We start from the raw sequence: 17,433 nt of genomic DNA, 5'->3' as shown, positions 1-17,433 counted from the left end.
GTATATCAAGCTTTATTTATTTATTAGTTATTAGCCAAAATACCAGAGTTGTGGCATTATGTTTCCATATGTTGAGCACTCAAGTGTTACAGTCAGTCCCATAGAACACCATGGGAAAACAGTTTGTGTTGTACAAGGACTGCTGGCTTAATGTGTGTGTTTGACATTTGGTGCTGAGGAGTAGTGTGCAGTTGGTCTTTAGAGCTTTTTCTCTGAGAACAGCTGTAGCCAAAAATGACAAAAATGTGACAATTATTTGTAGTTTTATCACTACAAATGACGCCTCTCATATCACACACTATCAGCATTAATATCATACAAAAATATTCATGAAAGCAGCTCTAACCATTTTGCTGTTTTCCTGTTTAAAACTCATTCCCCTGTTTGCTCTGCCTCTCACTGGCTGAGCACTATACAAGGGCATAGCAGAGCATCCAAAGTCACTGAACCATAAAGCCATCTGGCTCCATCTGATCCACATCAGAACTGACCAATCTGATGCCATTTACACAGATGTACAATGGTCCAAATCAGATGAGGAACCCATACAGCATGTTAGGGTCATTTCACAGGGAAACACACCAGGCAGCAGTGGCCTCGGGGGCACAGATGCCAGCTTGTGACTGGAAGGTCATGACTTAAATCCCCGGATCCGCTGGGAAAAATAAAAAGATATGGACCATGAAAAGTGGACGAAGGAAGTTCCCCCTTCCTTGAGAATCTGGCTTGGTTCCCCTAAGTGAAGACATACAGTGTATTAACTACAATCTAATTCATCAGGAGAGAACTGCAGACCGTCAGCTTTACTTATTATAAATTAGATTAATGAGGATGCTCTGTCAGAAAAATGAGGGCTACTCTTGATTAACATGAATCTGAGATTTTGAGAAAAAGTAATTCTGAATCACTGGACTTTACTAGTGCACCGTGTAGTTCAGTGCTCTCCAACGCTGCTCCTGAACTCATTATCAAGAAGCTGAAGCTTGTTCACGGGCTTTTAAGTTCATTATTAGAATCAGGTGTGTTAGAGTGGGGAGAAACCTAAAACATGCAGGGCAGTATCTTTCCAGGAGCAGGGTTGGAGACCACTGATATTCAAACTAGCTCGATCTCCAGCAACTACAAGAGTAACATGCTGCTCACACACTAATGCCTCAGTATGAATGATTATTTGTCATTATACAGACATACAATGAAATACTGTTTGGCATATCTCTGGTAATTAAATAAGACAAAGCATTACAATTACCTAAAGACACAAGGTAAAAGCAAGACAACTGGATAAAGAAAACAAATAAGTGAAAGCAGTAATGCAAAAGTGACTTTAGTGAGGCTTGTTCTTGGCTGTGTGTGTGTATGTGTGCGTCACAGTCCTTAATCTATATGTGTGGGAGAGATGTGATGGAGGCCATAGCTCTGAGCCTAAAAGCTCTTCCTCAGTTTGTTTATTCTGTTTTTTATTGTCTTGATCGCTTGCCTTCTTTCCAAGTCTTCTGGCATAGATGGTGTCCAGTCATAGGAGCTCCACCCTGACAGAGTAATGGGCCAACTTCACAACAGGATGCAGGTCTATTCGCTCAGCAGCTGTGCAGATGAGATAGCACACTGTGGAGCAGTTCGTCAGGATGGTTTCAGCTGTGCCCCTGTCGAAGTTCAGCAATACTTTATGTGGGTGTTTGGCCTGTTTCAGCTTCATGGAGAAGAAGAGTCTTTGTTGGGCCTCTTTTTCCCCCAGTGTTGAGGTGTTGGTGGTCCGTGTGAGCTGTTTTGACACACTTTCCACTACCTCTCCATGAATGTAAAGAGGGAGGTGTGCTCTGTCCTTAATTCCTCTGTAGTCTATGATCATCTATTTTGTTTTTGTGGTGTTGAGACCAGGTCAGTGTCCTTACACCACTTGGTCAGATGATCCACCTCATGCCCGCAGGCCGTTCCATCATTATCAGAGAGCAAGCCAACTACTGTGGTGTCATCCGTGAGATTAATTATAGTGGTTAGGGGTGCAGTCATGTGTAAAAGTGTGAATAGCATTGGACTCAGTGCACAACCCTGTGGGGTGCCTGTTTTAATAATCTAATGCTGCCATATAATAATATATCAGTCAGAGGGAGCAAACCATTACTTTTACTGCAATACTTTTCCTTCATCAAGCTCATCATAATTGCAGGCTTTTTAATGCAGGGCTTTTAATGCACTGAAGTACATTACACCACTGCTGAACATACAAAAATAAGAAATTTATGTTCTGCTTTATTATTTTATGAAAGTTCATGAGGTTATGACAGTTTCTTCTCTTTGGATTATCAGTACCTCAGGGAAAATGTTCCAACAGTGCGAGTCTGAAACTGTGTTGTATCTTCAAAAAGTCCTTTTGAAAAAGGGGGTTGTCTTATAATCAGGGTAGTCTTTTATTCATTGGTAATTTAAACACTGACAGTATTATACAAAGGACTGTAAAAGAACCATAGAAAAAAAACAGGATTTTCAGGTCACTGCGTCGTCCAGGTGACGTGTGTATGATGAGACATGAAGGTGAAGTACTAAAACAGCATCCCTGCCGCTGTCTGGAAAAGTTATACATCCAGATTGATGCAATGACGTCAAGCCTCAGTTTTAGATTCAAGGACTTATCTCTGCTCGTCGGATAGCCTAAACAACATGCCCAAGTTGTGAGCAGCACAGATCCCACATAGTTTGAGACTCAGAGATGTGTCTGTGTGATTCTGTGACTTACTGACAAAGAGTGGCAGAGGTTACAATGATGGGGTTGTTTACTCGCCCATAGGTTTGCCTTTACAATGACATGTGTACAGACATTCAGGGACCTCTCAGCAGGATATAGACACAATGAGGCCACAGCCACATGTCTTGGCTTCATGCAGTCCAAATTTGGAGTCAAAAGACCAAAAGATGAATTTTTCAGAGTTATTTTTCTACAGGTATGTCCATGCGTTTTCCTCAGGTCCTTTTTGGAGACTCCAAATGGACACTTGGTTACCAAAGCTGTATAACCGCAATCAAACACCTATAACTTCACATCCCCTTTGCCTACAATCAAAATCTTGGTCTCTAATGAAAGCTGACACCATATTATTATTATTATTATTATTATTATTATTATTAAATATTATATTATTATATATAACCATATTATCAACCATATATATCTATCTATCTATCTGTTTATTTTGGTATAAGTCATATGTCAAGTCGAAGAAGAACCAACCGTGCACCAAAATGCCGAGTGCGTAATGATATATGGCTCAACTCTTTTACGCACAGGGCGCACGCCGGTTACGCTTGGAGTTTGTTTATGGACAGCCGTTGGAAACCTCTGACTATTGGCTAAAAGGTTATCAACTTCATTTCACCGAATATTTCCATAGGCTAGAACAGCAGTCAATCAAAGCCATGTCGTCATTGTTGTCGGTCACATGTCCTCATTGGCTTTGGAGACATGTACTGCCTAATCCTAAACACCGATTGGCTTGTGTGTGGTGTCGTCAGAAGCAGAAGAGGCTCACGGTCGTAAACATCTAGTCACGTGTACTCTGAGATGAACGCGCAGGTCAGGAAATGACGTAAACGGACCGTATATGGTTTGTTATTTGTGTTATTACGTTACGTGTTGGACTAAATACATGGACATATTGAGGAAAGTATTTCGGTTTTATGGAAACGGATTTCATATTTCACAAGAATGGATACTTGGCGAGCTGTACAGAAAGTCCTGAGTCATGAGATGATCGTTGTGGATAAAGGGAAGACTTTGAAGGTATGTAGGCATTATAGCTTTTCTCACTTAGCTGAGTGGCTAGCCGAGCTAATCGCTAATACTATTACGGCTGTGAGCAACCATATAATTCGTGAGTGGTCTTGAATGAATCGGGAGAATCTAAGCTTTCTAACAATGTACAGCATGAGTATATATGTTTAAGGGTTGCTCTTTAAAACATTCAGAAGAACTTGTGGCTACCTCCTAACATCCGTCCCGTCCCGTAAACGGAACAGCGTGCGTTTAAGTCAATCAACATACTATAATTGTTTGTGGGGTGTTTTTTTGTTTTGTGACCATGAAAACATCAACATTATAATACAAAATCAAAACTTCATGTTTTATTAGCAGAAAAATGCTTAATCTCCAGTTACACATTTAATAGTTTTAGCAGTTTAAAAAAAGATGCAGCTTGTGAGGACTCATGTGATATAGCACAAATTTAACTTTATAAAAAAGTAAAATCAGGCAGAACTGAGAAAGAAAAAAGTATATTTTAAGAAGGGATTTTAAAAAAGGTGATTGACTCAGCCAATTTGACTTCCTCTGGATGTAGACAGTACTATCAAAGCAGGGAAATAGATCAAATAAATGTATTAATGTTGGTAATTTTTAGTAAAACTGTGACAAAATAAGTACTAAAGTAAAAAAAAAAAGACCAACACTGTATACACTGTATCTTGGATTCCAGCTCTATATTCATATTCTGACGCTCTACTGGAATTATTTGCATGACCTACAGTACAACAGGCTCCTTATTTATCTTGGACTGGCCCTTTATGCAGCTCCTCAGTTCAGCCTCTGTCTGAAACAGGTTGCTTTTTAGCACCTGTCACTTTAAAGCCCCCCTTCCTTATGAGTCCTTCAGTAAACTGCCCCTTGACGGACATCTGCTGGCTTTGGAGGCTGAAAAACATCAGAACACACCGAAATATGATCCAAAATGTGCGAGTGAACGACGCAAACAACCCATGAAACAACCAGAGCACATATCCACAAACAAAGGCCGTTTGTGGATATGTGCAAACAATCTGCTGTCAGTTCAAAGAGGAAGTAGAGATAACATTGCAAATGGAGCGTTCACAGCAGACTGAAACTCTGGCTTTTGACATTTTACACATGTTCCCCTCAAGTTTTGTAAGTTTGAGCATATTTAACATAGACATCTGGCATTATAGGCACGTATAAATGACAGAAAATCATTCAAATTAGATTTCGTTCTCCTTCACAGACTGAAGTTCTGCTGCTATTTGACTAGAAGTTATATTTACCACAGCAATGCTCCTAACATCAGTATTGTGACATCAATGTTCTTCCCAAAAAGTGAATCCCAAAGAGCTATCAGTGTGAGCAACAAGGCTAGTCATTAACCTTTTTAACCTAAACTAAGATTAGATCAATTTAACTAACTCTATTAGTGCAGCTTTACATTGAACTTTAATTCTGTGCTCGTTTACGTCCCACCTCTCTCTTTGTTCTCTTGTGTCCCATTCGGTCTGTAATGGACATATACATGATGACGGTGTAAGTGGATGGATCGATGTGGTCATGTCAGTGTATTGTCTGAGCTCAGATGGCCATCACAGTGCCATGGAAAGTCTCCTCGGGCCTAATCAATACGCTGAACTATCAGTGATGAATATTGATCAGGTCACAGAGGATTAGTGAATGGTATATATTTGACCACAGGACTGAAAATAGTGTTGTTTGTTTATCTACTCATCTGCCCATCTCTCATACTGTACATGAATCCATGCATTATGAGATCTGATCAATATACAGTACTGTAAATAGATGATTGATCAAAAGCAGGGCTTCTATATCCAATGTACACAATGTTTGGTTGACCTTAGTGTTCATTTATGTTCCTTTATGTAATGCTACATACATGTATTTGTATTATCAGACTTCTCTACAGTATGTCCTGTTACATAATACTGTTTGTTGTTTAATTTTATGCTATCAGTCATGTTGTAAGAGCAGATGATAGTTTTATTCTCACAGTTGAATCTCTCTCTGTGTGTAATGAGAATCCACTGTTGTATAATTACAGCAGATTTGAAGCTAATTTAAAACACCTACCGCTACCTGCATTAACTGTTCAGGTCAGCAGGTCAAAGCACATCTGAGTCACAAAGCCTACGTGTGTGTTTAAAAAAGACTTACAAATAGAATAACATGACGCCTCATCCTCTCCTCTGTGTGTTTTTGTCAGTGAGTATACAGTACCAGGAATAATTACATAAAAACATGAGGAAGTGAAATGCACCATAGTGACAGTAACTGTGATTGGCTGAGACAGCGATCAGTCAATCAATCAATGTGCCTTAATATCTCTAATTTGTGTGCTGGAACAATATCAAGTCAAATCAAGTTTATTTATAAAAACTTAAAAAGCACAAATCACAAATGTACTGAGCTTTTTGTGTTAGCTTCGTGGCGTCTGTTTTGACTGTTCCTTCTTTCCTCCCTTTCTTCCTTCCGTCTGTCCTTCCTCTCGCCATCCTTCTCTCTTTCTTTCCTTCCTCTCTCTTTCCTCCCTTCCTTCTTTCCTTCCTCCATCCCCCTTTCTTCCTTCCTTCTGTCCTTCCTTCCTTCCTTCCTCTTGACTCTCACTTTTTAAAGACACTCGTCCTGTTTGGAGACTTTTCCTGAGATACTGAGAAACCAAAGAGTAAGGAGTCCTCATGCTTGAGGCTTTTTTCTCAAGTAGAGAAATTAAATGTATCCAATTAAGTAGAGTGTAGATCCCACATCCGTGCAGCTTGTCTTCACACTGTCTCCTTTCAAACTGCTGGAAGTGTTGGAAAAAACTGTAATTCTTAGCTGCTTGACAGATGATTACAAATATGTTATACAAATAATCTTATAAACCATGCATGTATTCAGATGTAAAATCTATTATTGGATTTTATGAAGCTCTTTTCTGGATACTACCAGTAAATGTGCAGGTTATGTTTTCATGGAGCAATTGAAGAAAAATTGACCCTTGACCTTCAGCACCTTTCATCATTTGCATTTTATTTGAAATATTTGTCAAAGCACATCCTTTCTAAACCTTTATTTCTAAATTAATTCATCACCATCATATTTGTTTGGCTGTGAAGACGTATTTGATTATCAAACATCACTACATGCCACATTAAAATATACATTTAAGCTTGTATGAACTGAGGTTTTGGCCACTTGGGGGCAGCGCACATCCAGCAGCAATGGTTCATTTGGAGATGTAAGACTAATATTCACTCTGTTTCAGCTCCTGAGGGAAATATCTGGCTCTTTAGCTACTAAATGCTCCACTATGTTCACCAGCTACAGCTGACTGTTTCTGTTTGCAGTTTGCTGCTCAGCAGGTAGTGTACAGTAACTTTTTTGTGGAGCTATTTTTCCTAAAAAAACAGTTGCATGCTGCAGCCAAAATGATGCTATGACAGTGAACCAAAACAGTAAAGTTGAAGCCAGACAGCTAAACAATAAACTGAAGGTCACTATAAAGCTCTGTAAAGTCAAACGTAGCTGCAGAGTCATTATATATATTGTTAATATGTAAAGTATCAATTATAACAACCTTAAAAAGATTCACATTCTCGTAAAGATCCACATTATATCAACAGTGACTTAAATCACTACTACTAAATTACTAAATGTGTAAAGATGAATTCTCTGATGGAACTGTAGAACATTACGACTGACTCTGCAGCTCTTTTTTATTTTTTAACAGTGTAGTAAAGCTGCATGCATAGTTTAATTTTATTTGGTGAAACAGGCACAAAGACACTGTAGCAGAGAATAGCATGCACTACAGACAAAGCCACAAAGTTATTTAATGGAGGTGAAATGCTTGAAAAAGTTGCATAAAAAAGTTAAAGGTGAAACCATCAAGAGTTATAATACTGTAGTTTATATCATTTGGTATCTTGCTCTTCAATCTGACTGTAAATGTAGAAGGTGAACAGTAAATTATGCTCAGGATGTTTCATGAAAGATTACTGGGTTATTGTATTCATTTATATAAGTTTAAAACTAATATTAAATAAAGAAGGCAACAAGTCTTTCGTTAGTTGTTGCTACAAATTAAATAAAAGATTTCTAATGACACCTGTAATATAATAACTTAAAGTAGTCCAGTTCCTCTTTAAATACAACACAGTAGATATCCAGACACTTCAGAGAATTATCCGCTCATTGCACAGGATTTAATATTCTGTTCACATTAATCTCTGCTTTCAGAATACAAGAGAAGCAAAACTAAGTAACTCTTACCAGATTCAAGCCCCTTTGAGTACTCTACACTTAATTAACTATGCAGAAAAGGGGGGGGGGCATCTCCCTGGTAATCTTTTAATAAACACCCCGCTATTTTGCATTAAAAAATCATTTATTGCAGCAAATAGAGTCTGACTGAGTGTTGGAAATGTCTGCAGCGTGGTGTGATTGCCAAGTTAAATGTCAAGTATCTAAAAATGATGAAGGCAATAGATGTTAAATAAGGCTCTAATTTCATGTACAGCCTCCAGAGTCTGAGCTGAGGAAATAGATTAAAGTCAGATTGAATTTAAAGACAAAACTTGAATGGAAGTGTCTGGACAATGTTCTTCTGGAGCAACTGGAAGACTTTGATTCCCTGAAAATTCGAGAAACTGTTAACATAACATAACATTTGTATTTAGTGTTAAACCTTTTTCCAGTAAAATTAACTCGGATATTTCAAAATAAGTCTTATTGTTGTTCTCTGGAAGAAATATTGTGCCTCAGCAATTTTAACGATCTTCCGACTTGAAAGATTGCATGCTTAATCCTCCTGTTGTCCTCAGGTCAAGGAAGGACAGGAGGAAGGAAGGAAAGGAGTAAGGAGGAAAAGAGGAAGGAAGTAAGGAGAGAAGGAAGGAAGGAAGGAAGGAAGGAGAGGAGGAAGGATGGAAGGAAAGAAAGGAGGAAGGAGGGAGGGAGGAAGGAAAGAAGGAAAGGAGTAAGGAGGGAGGGAGGAAGGAAAGAAGGAAAGAAGGAAGGAAGCAAGGATGGAAGGAGGAGGGAGCAAAGAAAAGGGGAAGAAGGAAGGAAAGAAGGAACAGTCAAAAGAGATGGGGTCAATTTGCCCCGGGAGGACAAAAGAAAAATGCTTAATCCACTAGTTTAAGTGTGTTGTCTTAATACAAATCTCACCTGCCATATGGATATTTAAAAAGTTATTGATTGAAGTAATCATTTTTCCCATCCTAGTTTCAATGGATCCACATCTCTCATCAATTACTGGCTGTATTTCTGCTGTTTAATGCTCCATAATTGTGATTAAAGATGAAAGGATTGCCACTGTAATGACTTTTCTGAGCAGTAAAGTTCTAAAAAGCCTTATAATGCATGGCTCTTATGTAGTTATGTAAAGCACTGGAATAAAAAATGTCAGTATTGTTTCAAAACCTTGAATTATGCTCAATTCCAACTTTCTATAATTCTTTATATAAATCACAGTTATAAAAACCGGAGCCCAAATCTGGTTTCCTTCTTTATTCAGACACACCACACATTCACTGCATAAAGGAGCATTATTTATACACTTCCTCCCAAACGTTGATGATTAAATTCGTTAGTCGTGAAGCCCTGGAGTCGACACCCATTTGTCAGTTGAATCAAAAGAGGCAGAGTAACACAGGAGAATAACAGGATGTAAACTTTTTACACTGCTCTGACACTCTCAACTCTGGAGCTGAATGAATGTGAAGTTGGCTGGACTACTTTTCATTCAGACGCTGGTACAACCTCCTCTAACATCCAGTGTGATCAACTCTTCGGCTGACAGCGCTGTCATTAGACGAGCAGGAGAGAAGCTGCATGGTGCACTTTTTATTTCTCTGACTTTTCACATCAGTCAGGGGCAGATTTGACAAGATCTGGGGTTAAGTCCAGAGCACCCAGAGCAAGAGACAAGGTTTTACGTGTATAGAATTGAATTTTACTGTATTGTATGAGGATCTGGATGCTGTTTTAAAAAATACAATACCAGTACCAATCCAAGTACCCTTGAAGTGATACTGATACCAATTAACCCTATAATGCCTGAACCATGAAATAATTGCCAGAAAATTAAAATTCTTTGAAACTACAATTTATTGGACCTCCTGACAAGTGCTTGAAGTCACTGTTCATAAAAAGTGACTTTAACCTTTAAAAAAAAAAGAATTAAAAAAATAGATTCAGGGTTTTTGAGAAAACATTCGGGGCTGCTGACCAATGACATTAAAATGCAAGTCTTAGAGGTAAAACATGAGACTCAGGTAGGCTATTAAAGGAGAATAGTGTGGGGCAGCAAATTCAACTATTGACTTTTGAGTCAATGCATCTAATGGCGCTTTTCCACTACACAGTTCCAGCACTACTTGGCTCGACTCGACACGGTTCCAGGAACGACCATTTCCATTACAAAGGTACCTACTCAACGTGGGCGGGGTCATGGAGGCAATGGTGTACTTGCTGCTGTATGTGGCTTTCTGTCACACACACAGCAAGAAAATTGAGCGGTGTGGCTGTAACGCTGTTGTTGGTATTTAAAAATGCCGGGTTTGATTCTTGTGTGGGACGGCTCATGACTCTTCCAGCAACAACTCTTCTGACCAATCAGTGGCCGGCAGTCTGTTGATGTCACATTTAGTATCGGCTCGGCTCATTTGGAACCTCAGCAGAGCAGGTACTAAAAAAGTAGCAGGTACCAGGTACTATCCCTAGTGGAAACGCAAAAAAAAAACGTGTCGAGTTGAGTCGAGTCGAGTCATGCTGGAACTGTGTAGTGGAAAAGCACCAATAGCGACTCCTTGTTAACGGCCTTAATTGTTTTCTGCACTGAATGTTGGCTTTCTTCATAAGGTTCAGAATGAATCATTTTGGATGTATTTTCTTGGGATACTGAGCTGCTTCACCTTCTCTGTTGAAGGTAAAGTTGGTAGTTTTGTACATATGTTGTCATGTTGTGCCACTATCTTCAGTGCTGTTGTGAGCGAGAGCATGTTAAGCCAACGTTTGTGGTGTTGAACACACTTTGGCATTAATACATACAGCTCTGATGTAGAAACAGAATCTCCCTCTTTCTCCTGTCAGATGCGGTTTATTATCCCTCTTCTTCTTTTCTTTCCCTTTCTTTCTGCTCCACTGCCCTCCTCTTCTTTTTCTCTCTCTTCTCTTTCCCTCCTTTTGTGTAGCAAGAGCTCTGTTCATCTGCACAGCTTTGATAACAGTCGCTATTTGGACTGAATGTGGTGAGTCAAACCCCTGTGACCTCTACACACACACACACACACACACACACGTAAAGCCAGCAGTGTCCTGTGATGCCAGGCCTCTGCTGCAGTGAGATAGTGCTTCATGTTTAAAGCCTAGTTCAGATCAATGATTCACAACGAGACGAAACGGTTTTACAATGTTACACAGTAGATTGCAGCAGTGCGAACTAGTTAGTAGCAGAGTGTCTGAAGCCATTGTTTGATGTCTCAAAAGACTTACTTTGTCAATTCACGGAGAACATAAGGACGTAGTTATTTCTCTTCAGCCAATCAGGAAACAGCACAGGGTAGTATGACATTTCTGAATAGAGGAGAGGAAGAACCAGCTCATCCAACTTTCTAACTTTTCACTTTATGATTGTTAGCTCCAAAATAAACAACAACCCTTTTCTTGAGTCCTGAGTGTGTCCTATTATTTTTAAATTTATGTTATGCTAATATTGAGAGCAAAAAACCAAGAAGTGAAATTTAATTTAATCCAATATTGTTATCAGGATATGAGATTTTGATCATATTGCCCAGCCCTAATTGGTATAATAAACTTTAGTTACTGACATATTTTGTTCCTTATTAGCAGCTATAATTATCCTATTGATGGTCACAACTGCCCTCTGGTAGTAAGGATAAAATATTTGTGGGCCTCTCTATCATCAAAGTTGCCCATAACCCTTTCTAGGCTATCAAAAACAAATAAAAACCCAGCTAAATCCACTTATATACAAATATAATGCATCAACGCAGAAGTAGTGAGGTTTGCTGGTGTGCCGTAGCCATGGAAACAGTCTGAATGGACCTTAGCTGTCAGCCTTCAATGGATGACATCACACATGATTGGAGCATTACATCAATTGAGGTCAAATGCCAAGGCGTCATTGTAAACAACAATGGTTATATATGGTTCATTGTTGATTATTCAAAACAATAATGAGATGTAACGTGTGTGTGTGCGTGTGTGTGTGTGTGTGTGTGTGTGTGTTTTATCTTACTAATCATATATGTGTTGTATTTCATGTTTGACAGGGTTATATGGGTTAATTGTTGCTGCAGCTGGAGGCATATCTGTAAATTAACAACGTAATGACATTTTATATTGGGAGATGATGAACCTACAGATAATTGTCATCCGACTCTGCAGCTTTACAGAGTTTTATAGTGAGTTAAGCTTTAGCTGTCTGAATGTAACTTTATGGTTTTTCGTTGATTTCAGTGCATTCGCCTTGCTGCAGATGTCATATTCAGCCACAGCAGGTCCATTAAAACCCACCAAACTACAAACAGACACACAGGTAGCAGACTAGCTGATGTACATCGTGGAGCATTGAGGAGCTAAAGAGACAGAAACTTCCCTCAGGAGTCGAGAGAAAGCAAAAGCTAAGAGACAATATTGGACCATCTCAAGAATACACTAACGTCATGTCCATATCATTAAAAGATGCTTGTTACCTTCTTCCCATCACTCACATTTTACAGATGTAATGAACCACGCACATAGCAGGTGAGACCATCATACTTCAACTTCAAATGTACCGGATTTCAATTAGGTGTCCATGTTCATTTATTTTTGTGTTTCTTTTTGTTAAATGATTAACTGTCTATTATATAGAGAAGGTATTTCATAAATGTAATGGTGAAATTGTCAGATGCTAATTTGCTTGCGCTTGGTATGATTTGTTCTAGCCTTCTGAGATTACCCCATAAAGCTCAAATGCCTAAAAGAAACTTTAGTTTACATTTAACAGAGCACCTGTGAATTATGATTGTTGTCTTCTTCAGCAACAAAGACAGAAGTATAGGTGGATGGACAGTCAGTGTGGTTTTTTTTATAGTTAACATTCCTAAACGATAACAAGTATTTATTACTTTAACCATGATGATGAATCATCGGTATCTTAACCTCAACGTTGTTTTAATCTCAATTATGATCTTTCCTTAACCTTAACCCTCCTGTTGTCCTCGAGTCAAGGAAGGAAGGAAGGAAGGAAGGAAGAAGGAAGGAAAGGAGGGAGGAAAGAGGGAAGGAAGGAAGGAAAGGAGGGAGGAAGGAGGGAAACAGGGAAGGAAGGAAAGGAGGGAGGGAGGGAGGAAGGAAGGAAGGAAGGAGGGAGGAAGGACAGACTGAAGGATGGAAGGAACAGTCAAAACAGACGGGGTCAATTTGACCCGGGAGGACGACACGAAGGTTAACTATGTGTTCAGACAGAACCCAAAGCACATTTTGCATTCATACAACCACATGTAGTAAATAAACACATGAACGTACTTCATAAACGCACAGACACAAGGAGATGAACAAGAAAGAATGGAGGGAAATAAAGGACAAAAGTCTCTGTTAGGGTCAAATAAACTCACAGTTCAGCCATCAAATAAGTTCACTTCATGCTCTGTTTGAACATAGCTTAAGCAGTTTAGCTTGTAATCCTGTACAAATATTAATCATAGTGATGATCAGAAACAATCACCACAAGACGTTTTGCATTTGTGATTTGTAGCAGTTACTGATATATAAAGATCAAAAGTCCTAATGGTTAATTTTAGAGGCAGTAAGAAACAATTCATTTTTTGAAGTTTAGAGGACTGGTTGAAACAGCTCTATCACTTAACAACTTTTCAGCTGTGCTCGGCTTTGTGTGCTCTGTGCAGCTCTGTGCATTTATATCCCATCAGAAGACACCACTATACTAAGAAGTGGACAAACCAGATGATGTCAAACCCTATTATGGACCACTGAACTACAATGATGAGAACCAGAGGGTGAAAATGTTTTTTCTCCTGTGAGGCCAAAAGTGCAAGATACATCAAACAGTAGAGAAGCTAATTGCTGCATTCAATCAATGAAGCAGTAAAGGATTCACTTCTTCTTCTCCAGTGTATGAGCCTTAACCTGATGACTGATACAGTTTTAGCCTCTGACTAAGGGCAAAAAAATTCAATAGAGACAACAGCTTTTTCTTTTTTTGTGGAACGTGCCTCTTGTTTCTTGCCCTGTTCCTTATTAACCTTATTGGCTTTGTTTGAAGAATGACTCATCTCGACTCCCACAAGACACCGATAAACCCCATACCTACACACCAACCACAAATCATCTTTTTTCTTTGATGCTGACATAAATCCTTAAATCAGTCTGAACACAGAATCAGACTTTAATGGCAAAACAAGTTACTTTTTTATGTGAAAATGTATTAAAACTTCTCTACATAGTTTGTATTATATTCATACTGTTTACCTGTTACTTTGCAGAACCACAGATTCGACTCTGATCTGCATCAATCAGCTTTTCAAACCTGCATTTGGACAATTTCTACTTTTGTTTTTCACAGATTTGATGAAGTTCTGTCATGTTGGATAGTGAGTGTGTGAGATTTCTCCACAGATCTTTAGCGATTGGGTTCTCTTTGGTGGCTCCATCGTGATCTCGGCTCCAGATAGTTCTTTTAATCTTCAGCTGGTCTATGATCTTGCATGAATGGAGCAGTTTTTCCTCGTAAACCTCTCCAGTCTCTGCTGATGAGAAACACTGCCACAACACAGTGCTGCTACTGTACACTGTTTTACCTTATGGACACTGTCAGCCAGGTGATGAATGGTAACTTACATCCTTTACACAGAGAACCTGGCTTTCAGGCCAAAGGATGTTTTTCCTGTCAGACCACATCACTTTTTGTCCTTGTGCCCTCAGAGCCCATCTGTACCCGGATACGTATTTAACATTGAACATAAATGGGCCTTAAGGGGGAAATGAACCAAGAGTGCGATTCAACTGGAATAAACAACACAAGTTTGAATATGGCCCCTAAAGGGTTCTTCTACATAACCTGAATTTATAATGTTTAAAGCAAATTAAAGAGAAATTACAACCTCGTCCTCGTCTCATTATTAAAGGGTTTTATCTCTCTCAGAGACAATGAGGACATTATTAACCTCTATAACAACCCAAAAGCTGAGAGAAGGTAGAGATAAAAGGGAAACATGGCAAAGAAGAGATAACACAGTGCCACTTAGAAAGAGTTGCATATGAAGGTGATAGATTGCACTGCGGTTGCAAGTGATTACCCAGAAATCCCACTGGGCATAATAAATATCCATAAAAAGCTCTGTCAATCTGTTTTAGGAGATTGGGCAGAATAGAAAAGTATTAAAAGTTAGGTCTGATTCTGCAGACATGGACAAATAAGGACATTGTTTGAGTGGCAGTGCAAAGTTGGGAATTTAAACTTTACAAGTGGGTGAAATTGCAGCTTTAAGTGTGAGCTTTAACATTTAAAGTTGAGACGAGACAAGTGAGAAGCTGAGAGGAAAAACAAGTGAAGAAGAAGAGATAAAAGTAAAGTGAAGAAAGAAGAGAGTAAACAGGAACAAGGAGGCTAAAAGGAGAGAATGGACAAAATTGGGGGGGAAAGGACATAACAGTGTCAAAGTTAACAAGGTAAGAGATGCTGACAGATCAGCAGATGAAAGTTTTTTTTTTAACTGAGGAACGATCCAGACGGTTGTAGTCATTACTTTTCTTTATGTCTTTATTTCTTGGGTGTCAGCTATTAATTCCGGTTGTCTCAGCTGTAATTTAGCTGTCACTGTCAGACTTTAGGAAACACAGCCTTGTCTCTGTCTTTGTTTCTATCTCTCTCTTTCTCTCTTAAAAGGCATTGAGCTTCATCAGATATGCTGTGTGGATGAGAGGTGGATTATAGTGATTTTCTCTTACCAATCCATAACTGAACTTGTGGCGTTTGTCCCAAGACTGCAGCTTTTGTTTTCGCTGTCCTCTGACCAATTTGGAGTTTTAACCAAGAAAACATTATTACATCTCTTCTGCTGTCTTTTTTGAACTACATCAGATCCTTCCCGTTTTTTCAAGATGTAATGGAAAGACGAGGCCAAGCCGACAATCTTTGTCCTATAGGTTGTCGAAGGTGCAGGTTATGGAAATCTCCTTGTTATGGGTCATTAAAGCTGCAGTTGGTAAGTCTTATAAAAGTAACTTTTTGTCATATTTGCTAAGACTGTCACTACGTAAAGACAGCATTACATGAAACTAGTAATCTGTAAAAAAACAAAACTAAAAAAACAAAACAGGCTCATTTAGCCCCGCCTACTGCTCCTACTGCAAATTGCCAGAATCCACCGCGACCGGACAAAAAGACCCAATCAGAGCCAGGATTGTGTCTGATGGAGTGTCTGACAGCTGTCGATCACTGCTCACGCACACAGCCCCCTCCCCCTTTCCTTCTCACAGGCCCCTTCCTCTTCCTCCTCAGCTCGGTCAAGCTCAGTTTCTAGGTAAGGTATAGCCATGTGAAAGTCACTGTTAAAGTGTTTTATATCTAGCTGTGTGGAGTGTAGTTCATGTATTACCGATCACGTGCACATTCATGGGCCTCCTCTGGGGGAGGGACTTTGGAGGCAGGGCAGGAGTGCGGGGGAGGGGGAGGGATCTGACAGTTGTACTTCTTCAAATATGATGCTGATGCTGATGGAAATATGAAGTCCTCTCTCTCCTCAAAGTCACCAACTGCAGCTTTAAGATCTGGAAAAACTGTTTTAGAAGACAGACAGGTTAGTCAGATACACATATACAGCATGTGTATCGAAACCAGGACGACTAGAGATATGCACACTCATACAAAAAGTTATTCACACAAACCAACTGGTCTACTTCCTTTCTGTAAACATAGCCAATTTGTTTTTGCACCTACACCTAACCAAATCATAACCATAGTGTTATCATATCTTGAACAATGCCTTTACATGATGTGACAGTCCTGCTGATGATGGTATCACATCAGAAAACTCTTACTTGTATGTGTCATTCTTCTGAGTGCATGGTTAACCTTCCTCCTCCTCTGCCTCCTCTTCAACCATCAACCTGACTATATTTCTTTTAATAATCTTTGGCTCTCAAAACATTTGCCTCCTATAAGACCCCGACTATGTGTCATCTATTTTAGTCAGACAGACAACAAGTTTCCAGCTAGGTGTGTCTGTGATATATTCAAATTTAAAATGACACCCCATGCAGGCACCGTCTACCCTTCTACTGCTCTTTTGAGTAGGACAAACCTCAGCGGGATAAGGAGGAGTAATGAGGTGTAACAGGGTTCACTTTGTGGAACAAGAAAGCAGCGTGGGACTTCAACTCTTTGTGATGTTTTCAGACGACAAGTGAAGAGAAACAGGAAACAGACAAAGTGAGGCGGCTGCTGCTGAACCTTCACAGAAGATTGGCACAGTCTGTTATTGTATAGAGTACTGTTGCCACTTTGTTTGTAAGAAATGTTAACGTGCTCTACAGAAACTCTGGAGTCAGTATGTGGATTTAAAGCTGTACTATGAAAGTATTATATTATAAAGTGGATGAGCAGTAAAATAAATTCCTCCCCTCCAAGCAGG

The sequence above is a fragment of the Scomber japonicus genome, chromosome 8 (genome assembly GCF_027409825.1).
Source record: "Scomber japonicus isolate fScoJap1 chromosome 8, fScoJap1.pri, whole genome shotgun sequence".
NCBI classification, from domain to species: domain Eukaryota; kingdom Metazoa; phylum Chordata; class Actinopteri; order Scombriformes; family Scombridae; genus Scomber; species Scomber japonicus.
Note: the sequence above shows the minus strand (reverse complement) of the source record.